General features: G+C 35.4%; 1 pseudogene; it reads left to right on the top strand.

The window, feature by feature from the left end:
* The first annotated feature begins 2500 nt into the window (after positions 1 to 2500).
* Positions 2501 to 3167, top strand: LOC100023286 (casein kinase II subunit beta-like; annotated as a pseudogene).
* Positions 3168 to 10449: the final 7282 nt, after the last annotated feature.

Raw genomic sequence — 10449 nt, 5'->3', positions numbered from 1 at the left:
AAAGACAAATAAAAATTATTTGTAAATTAAATAACCTAATATTTAAAAAGGGGTGCATGGAAGAATAAATTATTGGAACAATCAATAATCTCAGAAAGGCAAATGACAATGTGGAGATCATGTATCAAAATTAGTGGAATAGAGCCAATGCAGAACTTGGGTAAATATTTATAGCTCTAATTGCTTTCATTAATAAAATAGACAAAAAACAGATCAATGAATTGAGCATACAATGAAAAAAACAAATTAAAACCCCCAATTAATGACTAAAATGGAAATCAAAAAATCAAAAAAGAAATTAATAAGAGAACTATTGAACTAACAAATAAGACTACAAATTGGTTTATGAAAAAAATAAAATAGATTATTGGTTAATTTGATTTAAAAAAGGAAAGAAGAAAGTCAAATTATCAACATCAAAAATGAAAAGAGTGGATTCACTACCAATGAAAAGGAAATCAAGGCAATCAGGAGCTATTTTGCCCAATTATATACCAACAAATCTGACAATATGAGTGAAATATATGAATATTTACAAAAATATAAGTTGCCCAACTTGACAAAAGAGGAAATAAAATACTTAAATAATCCCATATCCAAAAAAGAAATTGAATAAACCATCAATGAACTCCCTAAGAAAAAATTCCCAGGGTCAGATGGATTTACAAGTGAATTCTATCAAATATTTAAGAAATAATGAATTTTAATGCAATATAAACTATTTGGGAAAATAGTCAAAGAAGGAGTCTTACCAAATTCTTTTTATGATACAAATATGGTACTAATACCTAAGCCATGAAGAGAAAAAATAGAGAAGGGAAATTATTGGTGAATTTCATTAATGAATATAGATGCAAACATTTTAAATAAAATACTAGCAAAGAGACATAGTCAAAAAGATCGTTCATTATGACAAGATAGAATTTATACTAGGAAAACAGGGCTGGTTTAATATTAGGAAAACTATCAACATAATTGACCACATCAATAATCAAATGAACAGAAATCACATGATTATATCCAATAGATGCAGAATAGATCTTTGACAAAATAGAACACCAATTCCTATTAAAAATTCTAGAAAGCATAGAAATGAATGGGCCTTTCCTTAAAATGATAAATTGTATCTTTATAAAACCTTAAACAAATATCATCTGTAATGGGCATAAGTTAGGAATATTCCCAGTAAGATCAGTAGTGAAGCAAGAATGCCCATTATTACCATTATTTTTAATATTGCACTAGAAATGGCAGCTTTAGCAATAAGAGAAGATATTGAAATAATTAAAATAAGTAATTTAACTATCCTTCTTTGTAGATGATATAATGGTTTACTTAGAGAATCTCAGAGAACCATCTAAAAAACTAGTTGATATAATTAATAACTTTAGGAAAATTGCAGGATACAAAATTAATCCACATAAATCATCAGTATTTCTACATATCACCAACAAAGTTCAGCCATAAGCAGCAAGAGAGAGAGAAATTCCATTTAAAAGAACTCTAGAGACTTCCAGGGGTAGAGTAAAGATGGAGGAGTAGAGCAGAGCAATTCAAGGTCACCACAAGAATCCCCTCCAATGAATATTAAAATAATGCCATAAAAAGAATACAGGAGTGAAAGAACTAACAAAGAGACAGAGGAAAAACAGCTTTCAAGAAAAGAAAAATTTTAAAGGTAATCAGAGAACAGGTGCTGGGGTGAGAGGGGAGAATAGTCAACAGAAAACTATGGCAAGGAGTGAAGAGCAAGCCAAGAGCAAGCCACATAACCCTACCCCAAATCTGCTGTTCCAGGTTCTGAATTTGAGCCAAAGCCAACATTCAGACCCTGAGGCCTTGCCTGGGCAAAGAGAAATCCAAACCAACACATATCTCTTGAAGTTTCAAATCTGTGGTCAAGTTCAGAATCCCAGCTCAGGGCAGTCTGTGCTGAAATGGGTTGATCTGTGTGGACTCAGATGGAAGCCAGGTGTCCCTGTCTGAGCTGGTGGTGAGAAAATAGATCCAATTTTGTAGTAGTTGATTGACCCAAGAGAGGGGCCTGGATCTTTTTTGCCAGGAGCTCAAGGTGGAACCCTAGGACATTGCACTCATCTGTGTGCCTGATTGGATCAAGTACACAGTGAGACCAAAAACTTGTGCCTAAATTTGAGACTAGAATTTGAGCAGCCCCTGACCAGATCAAGTTTAAAGAGAGATCAAAAGCATATGCTCAAGCCTAAGGCAAGTCTTTAAGCTATCAGCATCTCAATGATTGAATTAGCAGTGGGAGGAAGCCCTCAGAGCTCCCAACCCTCAGGCCATGATAACATCTCCAAAGAACTAAAACTAGCAGAATCTCAGAAAATAAGGTAAGAGTTACATCAAGGAAGGACTGCAGTTTAAGAGGATACCCTAGTCCCTACCTCAGCACCACTTAGGTTGCCAAGGTCAGGACCATGACCTTCCCTATGTGGCTTTTCTGCTACTGCCACCTGGGAGCAACTTCTCACTCTCCCTCCCCTGCCCCAACCTGCTGATGTAAAGATGAGTAGCTCAGAAAAAGTATCATGGATCTCATGGTTCTGTGGGCTCTGTGGCAATGAATTCTTCTGTGAGGTGGATGAAGACTATATTCCATACAAGTTCAACCTCACAGGACTCAGTGAACAGGTGCCCCTCTATAGGCAGACACTAGACATGATCCTCAACCTGGAACCTGATGAGGAGTTGGAGGACAACCCCAACCAGAGTGACCTGATTGAGTAGGCAGCTGAATTATTATATGGACTGATTCATGCCCACTACATCCCCACAAACTGTGGTGTTGTCCTAAAATACCAACAGGGAGACTTTGGCTATTATCCCTGTGTATATTGTGAAAAACAACTCATGTTGGCAATTGGACTGTCAGACATACCAGGTGAGGCAATGGTGAAGCTTTACTGCCCCAAGTGCATGGATGTTTACATCCCAAGTCATCTAGGTACTACCACACAGATGGTGCTTTCATTGGCACTGGCTTTCCCCACATGCTCTTCATGATGCATCCTGAGTACAGGCCCAAACAGCCTGCCAACCAATTTGTGCCCAGGCTGTATGGCTTCAAGATCTACACTATGGACTATCAACTGCAGCTGCAAGCAACCAGTAACTTCAAGAAGCCTGTCAAGACCATCCACTGACATGTCTTCTCCCCTCCCCCAACACCTCAGGTGTGACACCAGTTCCCCTCCCTCCCAATATATATATATATATATATATATATATACCTTTCCACAACCCCTAATGATTTTTAGTTTAACTTAAGAAGTCATTATTGTGATGGTGTGCTGGGCGTATGAAATAAAGTGGAGGAAAAGGCAAAAATTTTTTCTTTTAAAAAGAGGGTACCTTAACCTCCCAGAAAACAGAGGTTATCTAAAAAAAGGCAGGAAAAAGAAGCAAACAACAACAACAACAAAAAACACCTAACTCTAAAGAATTTTTATGGAGACAAATAGCAAGGTACAGACACATAAGGGGACAGTGAGAGCAAAGCAAACACATGCAAAGTCCAAAAGAAAAATATAGCCTGGATACAGATTCTGGAAGAGTTCAAAAGGGACTTCAAAAACCAATTTAGAGAGGCAGAGGAAAAGTGAGGAAGAGAAATGGAAGAACTCAAAAAGAAGACCAAAAAGCTGATGGAGGAAAATCAGGTCCTTAAAATTAGAATTGAGCAACTAGAAACTAATGACATCATTAGAAATCATGAAACAATAAAACAAAATTTTAAAAAACTGAAAAAAACAGAAATAAAATGAAATATCTCATTGAAAAAAACAACTGACCTGGAAAATTGATCCAGGAAGGACAATTTAAAAATTACTGAACAACCTGAAAGCCATGATCAAAAGAAGAAGAAAAAAAGCAAAAAAAAAAAAACCCTTGGACATCATAATACAAGAAATTATCAAAGAGAACTGCCCAAATATTCTCAAACAGGAAAATAAAATAGAAATGGAAAGAATCCACAAATCAGCTCCAGAAGGAAATCCCTAAATGACAACTTTCAGGTATATATAAGCCAAATTCAAGAGCCCCTAAGACAAGGAGAAAATTTTGCAAGTATCCAGAAAAGACAAAAAACAAAAGAACAACAATTCAAATACCATGGAGCTACAATCAGGATCACACAGAACTTAGTGTATTCCTAAAGGATCAGAAGGCATGGGATATGATATTCAGGAAGGTGAAAGATCTAGGTTTACAACCCAGTCACCTATCCCCCAAAACTGAGTATATTCTTTCAGGAGAAAAAGTGGACATTCCATAAGAAAGAAGATTTCCAAGAATTCCTGAGGAATAAGTTAGCCAAAAACAAAATTTTGGAATCCAAGCATAAGACCCAAGAGAAGTCAAATGAGGTAAATAAGAAAGAAAATATTTAAGAAACTCATTAAGGTAAAAATGTTTGTTTTTTTACATGGAAAAGGGATATCTGCAATTCTCAAATATTATTAGTAGTAGTAGAGCAGATAGAAGGTATATATTTAGAAAGAATTAAGGGAATTAAGCTGATTATGATATATGTTAAAAAAATCAAAGGGCATAAAAGAGAATTGTACTGAGAGGAAAGGAATGCGAGAGACAGAATGGAGTAAATTATATACCATAAAGAGGTGTGAAAAATTATTGGGAGGGGAGGAAGAGGGTGGTGAAGGGCTTTCATGTTAGTTTATTTACATTTTGGGGAAGTTTGGGCTTATACAAGTATTCTCTTACAACAATGACCAATTATACAGGATAATATATTTATAACCCAGAAGGAAGGAGGGAGAAAATTTAGATCTTATAATTTTGGAAAATGTATATTAAAAATTTTATTCAATGTAGTTGCAAAAATAAATTATCTTCAAATAAAGAAAAACATATTATTCCATCAAAGGTGTAATGTTGGACCAAAAGAAGAAAAAAAAAAGAAAAAGCGTATGAGACTGATACCTGAAATAAGTAGAGAGGTGAAAAGTTTATGACAGTGGACAGAAGAATATGTAAAATATATTAATAACAGCTCTTTTTCTGTTGGCAAAGAATTGGAAAGCAAAAGGATGTTCATCAATTGGAGAAGAGCTGAACCAATTGTGATATATGCTTTTAATGAAATACTACATAAGAAATGACAAACAAGATGATCACAATAAAACCTGAACAGATTTTCTGCAGTGTTGCAAGTGAAGTGAATAGAACCAGGAAAACTATATATATAGTATATATAGTAACAACAATATTGTATGATGATCAACTGTAAATATTCAACATGCAAGGATCCAGGAAAATTCCTAGAAAGTCATGGCAAATAAAGGATATACACTGCAGTAGAAGGAAAAGATGGAGTCTGTATACACATTGAAATATACCATTCCTTATTTCCTTCATTAATTTTTCAGTAGTTAAAGCAATGCATTTCTTCTTCCCAAAATGAAGAACATAGAAATATTTATTTTATGATAATATATTTATAATCTGTATCATATTATTTGCCTTCTTAGGGGGAGGGGAAGAGAGAGCACATAGAGTGCAAAATATCAGAAAATGAATGCTAAAAAATTGTACTGACATCTAATCTGGAAATTTTTTATGGTATTAAAAATTTTAAGTGCTTTTTTTTTGTTGTTATTCAGACATTTCAGTCTCATCCAACTCTTAGAGTTACCATTCTTGACAAAGATACTGGAGTTGTTTGTCATTTTCTTTATTTTTAAGCCTTCTTGGTCTAATTAATTCCTTTGTTCAATAATCCCTTGATGAGCACTTCCTACCTAGAAAATACTCTGTTATGTGTTGGGAATGCAAAAGAAAAATGAAAATTGTGCCCTCAATATTCCTGTTATTAATTTCTTTGTATTTATAGCTACAGTTTCAAGACAGTGCCTGACACATTATAGGCAATTAATGAATGCTTATTGACTGGTCAATCTCCACTAGTGGAATTACTAAATTATGTAGATAACAGTAGCTAATAAGAGTAATAGTAACTAACATTTATATGAGGTTTTTGGGTCTTTAATTTACACGTTATGTCATTTGATCTTCCAACAACCCTATGAGATGGATGCTATTATGCCACTTTACACTTGAAGAAACTGAGGAATATAGATATTAAACAATTTACCCAGAGTCACACAGTATGAGGCATTATTTGAACGCAGGTTTTCCAGACTCTAACATTACCCATCAGATCATCTCAGTGAATATGCTAAAGGAGAATAGGCAAGTGAAATAAGAGAAAAACCACTAATAATTAGGTTGATTAGAACAAACTTTCCTTTGAAAGTGGAAACTGAGTAGAGTTTTAAAGGCTGGTAAAGATTCCAAGAGGCAGGGTGAGGAAGGAGTGCATTGTGTTCTAGACAAGAGTTCAGATTTTAGAAAGGCATAGCCTCAAAGAGTCAAGTAACTATCAGGAGTAACATTAGGAATTACCCTAGCACTCTTCCACCACTAGAACTAACTGTGGAAGATTTGGCTCTCTGGCATCCTAGTTACCCCAAATCACACATAGCTTCACCCCAAACTCCACAATTCAATAGTGTTTCCCATCATCACCAGTATAAGCTGTGAGGGAAGGAAAGGGGTAATTTCTGACCTCAGTTTTGATCTCTTGGTACCTGGGCAGAGTACTACCATCCTAAACTATTTTCTGAAAGTCATACTATTGTGCCAGAAATAGAGTGGGCTGGGTCAAACAGTCATGGGAGTGAAGAACCCAATTTCTTCTATAATCTCCATGGAGAAACTTTCCGTTTTACTTCTTTAATCTGTATTTATGATTTTGGCAGAACCAGTGAAATTTCAGGATGCTAAATTTCTCTTCTGTATAGAAAGTGAGATTGGGGACCTTGAATAATGTGGTGGAATACTGGCTGTATTTCCACCTCTAGATGTCACTATCTACCTTCTCTTTCATGTTAGTCTGAATTAACAATATACACCAACAATATCTGTTGCTTTTTTATAGTAGGGACAAGTGGACAAGTCATTGACAACCTTTTTAAACCAATGTTCGAGAACCATGAATGTCTTGGGGCACCTTCAAATTTTACTATTTCTCTATTCCTGCTAAAAGTCTCCCCACTCACATATTCATATCTACTGATATTCACTGTTGTGTTTAAGAAGAAGACTCTTCAGCAGAATAGTATTTTCCCCTCTTTATCTACATTTGGATACTGCAGAAATGATAAAGCCTCCTATGTATCAGCTGTGCAGCTAGAAGTCCACTTTTCTCAATAGGATTGCCAAACAGAAATTGGCTGGCATAACAAAAATTCAAATTTCGAAATTAAATGGTGTTTTTGGAAAATGATGCTACATGTATGGAAATGTCACTGCGAGCAGGCAGTGGTAATTGTTTAGATAAGAACAACTTAATCAGTGAAAGTGTATTCAGTTTTAAAGAAAACAGCTCATTCTGCAGATCATCTGTGCCCTTACTGCTTTCTGTGAGGAGTCAAATATGTCTTGTTTTTTAAAACTACAACCCAGTTTTACTAGATGAGCAACTTTTTCAGAGAACAAGTTAACAAGTTCTATTAATGGGATGTCTTAGGGAGATTGCTATGTTGAAAGGAGACTTGGTTTGTATTACTCAGCCATCTCCTCATCTCTAATATCCTTCCATTGAAAGGAAGGCGCTTTTCCTTGGTACAGTGGTGGAGACTGGGTCAGTGCTTGAAGACCACTAGCAGAGAGGCATCTATTAAAAGTAAGTCCATTGGTAAGGACTCATGCTCTAATGTTTAAAGATGGTTTTGACCTATAAAGTACCTCAAACCCAGAACAGCTTCCTGGTAACTAGTCCCCTGAGTGAGGTGGATATTATCAGCCGTCACATATATTTTTAGCCTTTTTGGTTTTTCCCACTGTAAAAGGCTTATATTTCGCAAAAAAAGGTATTTAATGAAATGATATAGTCAAACCATGGCACTCAACAGTCTTAGAACTCATCAAATTTGGTATTTGATGCATTTTGACCATAAAAAATTGTCACAGTATTTGATGTTTATCTGGCACTTGACATGTTTTCTAGAACTTACTGGTGTCCCAATCTTGTGTATGTGTACCCCAGCTGAAACAAATGATCACAGCTTAGTTCAGGAGCATAAAGAAGATCTCAGGAGTAAAGAGCTACAGAAACTTCAAAGGGAGCAGCAACAGCTGGTGGTGGGGGAGTTTTCTTCAGGTCAGTAAGAGGAAAAGGAGGATGTCCCAACTTCATTAACCAAGAAAAGTGTGCAAAATGGGTGGAAGTGAAAAGCTCTGTTGAAAATGATCACTGATAAAATTTATACAAGCAGAATTGCAAATTTGTTAAATGACCAGACTACTGTCCACTTCACAGGAATTTTGAAATGCAAACAAAAACAAACAGCATTGGATAGATTTCTTATGAAGCTTATACCTGGTGAATCTCAAGCACGGTTCAGTGATGATAAGGGACAGAAAAGAGAAAGAGAAAGAGAAAGAACTCTAGAAGAGCAGTTGCTCTCAGATATTATGGAAAGAGACTCCTCTATAGGACAATAACATGCCCCCCCATTTCCTTAGGCCATGAACTTCTCTCACAATGGGTAAAGTTGTTAGAATGATTTTATTTATTTGAATTATTCTTTTTTATTTATGTTGATGTATTATTAATGTTTATTTAGTAAAATACAACTCCATTAATGCATATAATGCCAGATAAAAACTGAATTTTCTGGGTGTCTGGAATGGGTTAATTCAACTTACAATATTCCTCATGGGAAGAATTCATTTGGTACTTGAACATTTTGGTACTTGACCTGCTTCTGGAATGAATTTATGACAAATGCCAAGGTACCACTGTGCTAAAAATTACAACAAAGTACACTTCACATAAATCTTAAGCTCATTCTCCCCAAAATAATACGTCCTTGGGGCAAAGAAAGGATCAGCAAAGGAATATGATGTGGAGTATGCACACATAGGAAACATGTCTGGTCAGGGTAATTGTATGAGGAGGTACACAAACCAGGAACTAGGGCACTCCAATGCAATGATCAGTTCACACTTCTAATGCTGCAAAGTAGTTGGTGTCTATTAATGCCTTATTATGCTATTCCCTACTGAATCTACTTCTCACTTAGGCAATGGGGGATGCCACAAAGTAATGCAGTACATAAAGTACTGGACCTGAATTCAAATCCTGCCTTAGACACATTCTAGCTGTCTGACCTTGGGCAAGTCACTTAATCCTCTGTCTGCCTCAGTTTCCTCATCTATAAAATATGAATAATAATAGCACCTACCTTATAGGGTTGTTGTGAAGGTCAAATGAGATAATATTTGTGAAGTGCTTTATAAACATCAAAGTGCTCTACAATCACTAGATATTACTATTACTTATGTATTCCTGTCCACTGTCTTATCTCATGTATAGCTAGTTCAGTTATCTTCAGCATTTTCAAAATATTTTTTCATCATCTGTTAGGAATTTTGTTTAGTTATCAATGCAGATTATAACTCTCTTAACCAACTCTTTGTGTCACCTCTGCCATTCATCAGGAAGTAGTTAATAAGCCTTTCCACTGCAACAAGGACAAAAATTCTTTTTAGCCTGCATTCAGGCTTCTCTTTCTGCTTCTTACTGTGCATCAACTATAGTTCTCATCTGAAGGATAGCTTCTGGTCACCTTGTACTCTGTTTTACATTTACTAGTGAGGTTGTAAAATAATAAGCCTCTCACTCAGAGAAATACTATGGCTCTCCTAGGTAATCCTCTGGGTAAATGCCTGAGAAACCCTTTGTTTTCCCTATAAATAAAACCCATTCAACTTTTTTTTTTTGTGAGGAATAATGCTGTCTCAAAGCATGCTTGAAATTCTGAAAGAACAGTTTGAGTTGGTAGCACTAACACATGCAGATTGACTCTGCTTAGTTCTTTTACTGGCAGTTTTTATTTTCATTGGATATTCCCCATTTTATTTACTTCTCCTCAAGAATATGCAGTGACAAGCTAAGTTCCTCAAATTACAGACTAAATTGGAATATTTTGACAAAGTTTTTAAAATCTTAAATACTCAACATGCAGAATGGACTGCCCAGCAAATATATAAGGAACTCCAGAAACGTGACAAAAGTAATGCAAATAGATGATAATACTAGGGAGGGGAAGGGACCTTAAAGAGATATGAAAGTTTATTGATGTTAACTTTTTGAGGTTTGTTTCCCTGCCATAATGTGAAGTGAAGAAGTCTATTGGAATTGGAGAAAAAGGATTTTTGAATTCACTGTCTGTACCCTGTCATGCTTATTGTATTTGCTGATTGTTTTAAGATTTAATTTTATTTTTAAGTTCATATAGTAATCTAAGAAATACTATTCTGTTACACTGAATCATTTTTAAGCTACTGTGTTCTGCCTATTAGATATATTCTATTATTTTTATTTTTACCTTTCCC

Source organism: Monodelphis domestica, chromosome 6 (assembly GCF_027887165.1).
Source record: "Monodelphis domestica isolate mMonDom1 chromosome 6, mMonDom1.pri, whole genome shotgun sequence".
NCBI lineage: Eukaryota > Metazoa > Chordata > Mammalia > Didelphimorphia > Didelphidae > Monodelphis > Monodelphis domestica.
The sequence above is the reverse complement of the archived record's forward strand: the minus strand, read 5'-3'. Positions and strand labels throughout refer to the sequence as shown.